Source organism: Gracilinanus agilis, chromosome 1 (genome assembly GCF_016433145.1).
Source record: "Gracilinanus agilis isolate LMUSP501 chromosome 1, AgileGrace, whole genome shotgun sequence".
Classification (NCBI taxonomy): Eukaryota; Metazoa; Chordata; class Mammalia; order Didelphimorphia; family Didelphidae; genus Gracilinanus; species Gracilinanus agilis.
Genome location: NC_058130.1, coordinates 92,460,504 through 92,468,139, shown reverse-complemented (window position 1 = coordinate 92,468,139; position 7,636 = coordinate 92,460,504). Strand labels below are relative to the sequence as shown.

Genomic DNA, 7,636 nt, shown 5'->3' with positions numbered 1-7,636 from the left:
TTAACTTTAGAGTGGAAGATTGGGGGAATGGGGTTGAGTCGGTTGGGAATAAGGGAGTGACCAAGAAAGGATGGAGAATGGAATTTGAATAATTACAACATATTCAGAATCACTAGAATGGGGTGGGCATCACAAGTTGGAAGTATATGAATTATTGGGGTATGAGTTCTGATAAGTTATCATTGTACAAAGGGTTCATCCTTGGGTAGTGTTATCTTAGAGCTAGAAAGGGGAGTATGAGGGAGAAGAGATGAGCATGGAGGGTATCAAGGCAGGTCCTGAAGAGATGTAGGTAGCTACAGAAACTCCCTGCCTAGAGTTCAGTTAACCTGGATAAGAACCTTTGATCTAGGCTATTTTTGTTGTTGTTGAAATTGTCAAGTCAATTTATTAAAGTACAATGATGAGAGCCATCAGAAGAATATTCTCCTGAAAATTAAAATTATTTTTTTCTTAGAAAAAAGAAAAGGAAACCAACACACACTCATCAAAGCCAAAGATGCTGTGGCATTCTAGCTTCTCTGAAAGGGGAGATACAAGGACAGGGACTTACACACTGCTGACACCCTCAGTTCATTAGTCAGCTGAGCCACACTAGTCACTCTCTAAATCAACCAGATTAAAATCACGATCATCCTCTTCATCCTCCAGTTCCAAGTCATTCATTTCTTGGAACAAAGATCCATCTACTTCCACACTGTTACCAGCTTCTTCCAGGAACTGGATATCAGATGTGTCAAGATTGTGATCTGTTTCAAATAGCTGTTTTCCACTTAATTTATTTTTTCCAGCTTGTTCTTCTTCCTTTGTTCTTTTCCTTTTCATTTCTAAGAGCTCTGCATCAAACTTGGCCTTCCAACTTAAGAAATTCTCAATTGTTACAGGAGTGTCATGGAAACATTGCCTTTCTGCTTCTTCTGCTTCTTCTCTTCTAGTTTTAATTTGATCTAAAATTTCATTGAGTTTTTCTTTAACAACTGATACCAGAGTGAAGATCATTACCATGCCAAGGCTTTCTTCTTTTTGTAACTAATAATTTTAATATATCTGAAACATCATTATTTTCTAGGTTTTCCTGGGAGAATATTTCATAATAAGGCATTTCATCTGGATACTTTTCTACATAAGTAAACTTGAGGGTTGTCTGGACAGTTTCATCATTTTCTCCTGCTTCAGATGTCACAGTAATAGTGAAATTGGTTGGATTTTCTGATAATACTGTGAAGGAGTCTGGGTAGATGGATTCCAGGGCCCCAGCTCCTTGCCTCCTTCTCACTATAATCTGTCATCGTGGCCCGAACCGATGGCCCATGGAATGATTGGACATGGAGAGCTCAAAGCTTGAACCTGGAACCCCGGGGCCTACCAGGTTGGCAGGAGCAGGCACAGAATGGGTTAGGCTATTTTTAACTGTCCATAATACGGTTCTTTCTAGATATATCTATGGAAAATAATTACAATTTTGAGCAATATGGCAGTCAGTATATCTGGATAGGAGTACTGTCTAATATAGTAGTCATTAGATTGAAGTTGTAGGACTTGAATTCTGTTCTTTATCCTGCCACTAATTTGCAGTATTGCTACAAGTATAACAGGTAAATAAAATGCCTTGGTATCTCTACCTGTAACGTATTACTACATGCCAGAATATAGATTTGGTGCTTTAAGACCATAATGCTAACCCATATGCTGTGAGAAAAACCTAAAGGAAATAAATTCTAAAGGAAACATCCTTCTAAAGAATGCTACTTCCTCTATTCTCTCTTCCATGCAATCATCCTCCATACCACATGATTGGGACAATAATCTTTCTAATACACAGTTCTGATCTTATCAATTCACAACTTGAAAACATTTGTTAACTCCACATTGCTGATTGATCTAACAGAAGATTAGCATGCAAAGTATTTTCCAATCTACCTCCAACCAAATTTCCAGTTCTCACAATATTTCTTCTTTCTATTTTTCAATCTCTCCCTCTCTATTTGTTTCTTCTCTGCCTATAAATACACCCAACTCTCCTTTCCTGAAAAAACTCTTACAAGAGCAGGCTATTCCCCTCTACTTAGCATCCCATATCTCTTTCCTTTCACAGCCAAACTCCAAGGAAAAACTGGCCTATACCTGCTAGTTCTATTTCTCTTCTCACTTCTTAATCTTCTGTAATCTAGCCTCCTGCAACTGAAATTACTCTTTCTAAATTTACTAATGATCTTTAAAAAAAGAAAAGTAACAACTCTAAGACAGAAGGGCAAGGACTAGGCCAGTGGTTCCCAAACTTTTTTGGCCTACCGCCCCCTTTCCAGGAAAAAAAATCACTTAGCGCCCCTGGAAATTAATTTTTAAAAATTTTAATAGCAATTAATAGGAAAGATAAATGCACCTGTGGCCATCACTGCTTCCCTGGATCGCTGCAGCACCCACCAGGGGAAGGTGGCGCCCACTTTGGGAATCACTGGACTAGGCAAAGGGGGTTAAGTGACTTGCCCAAGGTTACACAGCTAGGAAGTATCTAAGGTCAAATTAGAACCCACGTCCTCCCAACTCCAGGCCTAGAACTCTAGCCACTGAACCACCTAGCTGCCCCTTAATGATCTTTTCACTGCCATAAATAATCTTTTTTTTTCAGTACTTATTCTATATGACTTCTCACTAGTATTTCACACTATTAACCACTGTCTCCTTCTAGATATTCTCTCTTCTCTGGATTTTCATAACAGTGTTCTCTTTTGGTTCTCCACCTGCCTGATTATTTCTCAGTTTCCTGTACTGGTTCATCATCTGTATCATGCCTTCTAACCAAGGGTGTCCTGGTAAGTGTTTAATAACCAGGAAGGAATATATGGTAGAAATGTACATATGATACAATTTTAAGTTTAACCTGCATTATTAACATTTTCTTCATCAATTTCTTAGGTAAAGACCATTGGCAAAACAAAAAAAAAAAAACAACTCCAAAATTTTAAAAAAGCAACTCTTTCTACATAAAGTCTTTCCTTTACTCCCAGAGGTCTTCCCTCCCAAAAAATTTATACTGTATTCATTTTGGATATATTCTGTATATGTTACGTATGTATATATTGTCTCCCTGATGGATAGAATGTAAGTCTCTTGATGGCAGGTCTGTTTCATTTTCATCTTTGTTTTCCCAGAGCCTAGTGTCCCAGGGTTAGACAATTATTATCTAGCAGATAGTCATCATCACTAGTTATCCTGACTTTTGTCTTGCCACTGGACCTCAATGACTCTAGAAAAGAGAGTGAGGCTAATGACTTTGTGCCACTCTGCCTCACTTAAATTCAATTCATGCACAAGTCAAGATATCACCCTGTAGGGGGGCAGCTGGGTAGACCAGTGGATTGAGAGCCAGGTCTAGAGATGGGAGGTCCTAGGTTCAAATCTGGCCTCAGACACGTCCTAGCTGTGTGACCCTGGGAAAGTCACTTAACCTCCATTACCACTTACCCTTGCCACTCTTCTGCCTTGGAACCAATGCATAGTACTGATTCTAAGGTGGAAGGTAAGGGTTTAAAAAAAAAAAGTATGAGCTTCTTTAAAAATGAAGGACAAAGAACTCCATACTTCAAAACCTTCTATATTTTCAACCTCTTCTTCTGCTTTAATTTCTAAGGAAGAAATGGACCTTTTCATTGCTGAAAAGAAAACCTCTATTTGTACCCTTGATCCAATAGTAACTATTCTCTGGGAAAAACAATGGCAGATATAAAGTGCTTAATTTGTTGATTGGTATACATTGGGATTAATACAATATGGATTGAATGATGTAGCCTATATAGCTTCCTGAACATGTCATGATTTCTGACCTACTTATTTTTGCTCACTCCATTCCTTGTCATGGAATGCATTCCTCTTCTCTTTCCTCATTCACTAGGCACAATCCTAACTACTGAGGTCTCTTATACTATCAGCTTCAGCCTCCATTCTGATGAGTTCTCTCTCTACCACTATTAGTATCTAATACTCCAGGTCTATTTAACCAATTAGCTTTGATGTTTAATTTAATTCAACCTTTAATTAAGCTTTAATCAAGTAGCTTTGACAAAAGTATAATTATACTTCAAAGATATAACCAGAATAGAAATATAAACATTTCCATCTGGCCATTCTCTTTTATATCACCTCAGTCTCTGTGAGGAGTGGGCTCAGATTAAGTTTCTATATAGCATTGGTGCCACCAAGTTCATAATCTAATGGGACATGTTTCTAAATGAGCCATTGTCTTAGCTACCAATAAACTAGATCCTAAAGTTCCCTCCAAGGAGCCTCAAAGATGGAGCAGTTGGATATAAACTCCAGCATCATCTCTATTCCAGGACTTCTTCTTCTCTTGACCTTTCAAAATTCTTATGGTTATAGTCTCCAATCTCTTTTACCTAAAAACAAAGAACAAAAGTAAAGGCCAGGGGCAGCTGGGTAGCTCAGTGGAGTGAGAACCAGGCCTAGAGATGGGAGGTCCTAGGTTCAAATCTGATCTCAGACACTTCCCAGCTGTGTGACCCTGGGCAAGTCACTTGACCCCCGTTGCCTTAAAAAAAAAAGTAAAGGCCAAATTAGATCAGTATTCACAGGATATATGTCTTCCTTGGACTGTTTGGGAGAGGTTAAGGCCTCTCTGCTAATAACATTGTCTTTTATTGGAATGCCACTAGATTGAAAGAGATGAAAATAAGAGAAGAGACAAGTTTAATGAGTACTTTTGGAATATACCCTTAATTCTGGCTGTAAAGCCAACTCTAATCAAAGAAACTCCTATTTGCCATATAGTTAGATCAGTAGTTAACAAATGTCTATGCATTCTCCAAAATCCAAGCAGAAATTGAATTAGAAAATATCCTGCACATGTGCATAAAGATTAGACTCACTAGCCATTGTATTTACCATTTGCTCTTGGCTTCATGTCAACTTAGGGAGAGGGAGTCAGTTCCCCAATACATATAAAAAAGGAATTTACCAAGCGGTGAGTCCCTTTGCAAGAGAAGATGTGGCCCACAGTGTGGGAAGTAAGTGTGACAAGAGACTAAAACAACAACCTGTGGAGCAAGAGATCTAGACTCTGCCTTCTGCTAACATTTTGAAAGGTGTGGATCTGCCAGGAAAGGGAATTACCTGTCTAGCAATCCTAAATGTGTTTCTCTTCATGGGGACTCTGAGCCATGAGCAATATCATATGGTTGAATATATGCATTGGTTTCTGTGGGTAAAAAGATATACCACATTGTTGGGGTATGGCCAATCTAGTAACCTCAAATGCATTTCTTTTTCAGAGAAGTTCAAAGTTTCAGAGTAATATCATACAGTTAAATAATTATATGGATTTCTGTGGAAAGACTCACAAAAATACCAGGGTTTGGATTACTTACCATCTCCAAATATTTTCCCTTGGATAGAAGATTCCCAACCACAGAGTATTGCTACAAATCTGAAGGACTTTCTCTCTTGGAGAAGTGGGAACTCACCAATAATGGAGGAGAACTGTATTAGGATGATGGATCTTAAGTTTAGAGCCAGAAATCTAAGAACCTGGATATCAAGTCCAATTTCTCTTTATTCACAAGGGTAAGAGGTTAAAATAAATTACCCAGGGTCACAATGCTTATAAATATATAAGGCAGAATTTGAGCTCAGCTCTTTCTGAGTCCAAGTCTAGTGCTTTGACAGTAAATAAACATTTATTAAGTACCTACGAATGTACCAGGAGCTTTGCTAAATGCTGGGGATACAAAAAGAGGCAGACAATTTCTGCTCTCAAGGAGCTCAAAATCTAATGGGGAAAAGGGAAGACAACAAGCAAAAAATATATACAAACAAATTACATCCAGGATAAATAGGAAATAAGGGAGAGAAGGTACTAGAATTAAGAAGAGCTGCAAAATATTTCTTGTAGAAGATAGGTTTTTATTTAGGACACAAAGGAAGCCAAGAAAGCCAGAAGGTTTATTAAAAAAAAAAAAAAGGAAGCAGGGTAGCTAGGTAGCTAGGTAGCTTAGTAGATAGAGTGCTAGGCCTGGAGAAGGGAGGTCTTGGATTCAAATCTTTCCTCAGATACTTTCTAGCTGTGTGACCCTGGGCAAGTTTTTTAACCCCAATTGCCTAGCTCTTACTGCTTTTTTGCCTTGGAACCAAGACTTAATATTGATTCTAAGACAGAAGGTAAAGGTTTAAAAAAAGAATTCCAGGTATGATGGACAGCCAGAGCAAATACCTGGTTGGGAAAGGATGTTTTATTTGTGAAACAGCAAGGAGGCCAGTTTCCCTGGATCAAAGAATACACAATGAAGAATAAGATGTAACAAGACTGGAAAAGTATGGGTGAGGGAAGGGATCTGCTATAATAAATGTTTATTGACTATCCACTAGATTACTTCTGGAATGAGTTGTTGATGCAGTTTTCTGAATATTTTTATAAGCCTCCTGAGGTCTTTATATTTCTTATGTGGAAAAAATGTTGTTCTATACCTGATAAATGCAGTGTTAGTCAGATTGGGGATACCTATACATCTGTGGAGATCTAGCTGTGAACTACAGTATGAGCTTTTCTTTTTTAAAACCTTTACTTTCCATCTTGGAGTCTATACTGTGTATTGGCTCCAAGGCAGAAGAGTGGCAAGGACTAGGCAATAGGGGTTAAGTGACTTCCCCAGGGTCACACAGCTAGGAAGTGTCTGAGGCCAGATTTGAACCTAGGACCTCCTGTCTCTAGTCCTGGCTCTCAATCCACTAAGCCACCCACCTGCCCCAAGTATGAGATTTTACATAGTAAACTGGAGTTATTTTGAGGATAGCCTCCAAGACTGGTCAAGCAAGACAGTAAAAAAGATAAGGGGTTCTTAACCTTTTTTTTGCAACATAGAACCCTTTGGCAGTCTGGTAAAGCCTACAAATCCCTTCTCAGAATGTTTTTAAATGTATAAAATAGAATACACAGGATTACAAAGGATACCAATTATATTGAAAGTTATTAAAATATTAAAAAAAAGAAAATCCCAAAACATTTAGGGACCCCCCCAAGTAAAGAAACCCTGAGACCTAATAGTATATAAATTCATTGTACTCAGTCAACTAGAATTTATTAAGCACTTACTAAGTGCCAGGCACTGTGCTAAATGCTGTAGTACAAAGAAAAGTAAAAAAATACTATCTGCTTTCAAGAAGCACAGTCTAATGTGGGAGACAATATGCTGGCTATATTCAAACCAGATATATAGAGGATAAACCTAGGAGGTTGTCTCAAAGAGAAGGCACTGAGATTATGACTACAAAGGGCTTTTTTTTTTTTTTAGCTTTTTTTCTTTAAAGATATTTTATTTTTCCAATTACATTTAATAACAATTTTCAATATACTTCTTTGAAATTATAAGATCCAAATTGTCTGCCTCCCTTCCCTCTCCCCTCTTGGAGATAGTAAGCAATATGATCTGGATTATACATGTGTTATCATGCAAATATACTATTGTCATAAGAGAATTCTCATATAAAACCAAAACCCCAAAATAAAACCATAAATAAATATGAGAAACAAAATGCTTACAAAGGCCTTCTTGCAGAAGGTGGATTTTATCTGAGAACTAAGGAAGCCAAGGAAGCTAGGAACAAGATCATTTTGTCATTTTATTTA

At 37.8% G+C, this 7,636-nt stretch overlaps 1 pseudogene; it reads right to left on the bottom strand.

Moving 5' to 3' along the window:
* Positions 1–594: 594 nt before the first annotated feature.
* Positions 595–1,289, bottom strand: LOC123230797 (annotated as a pseudogene).
* Positions 1,290–7,636: the final 6,347 nt, after the last annotated feature.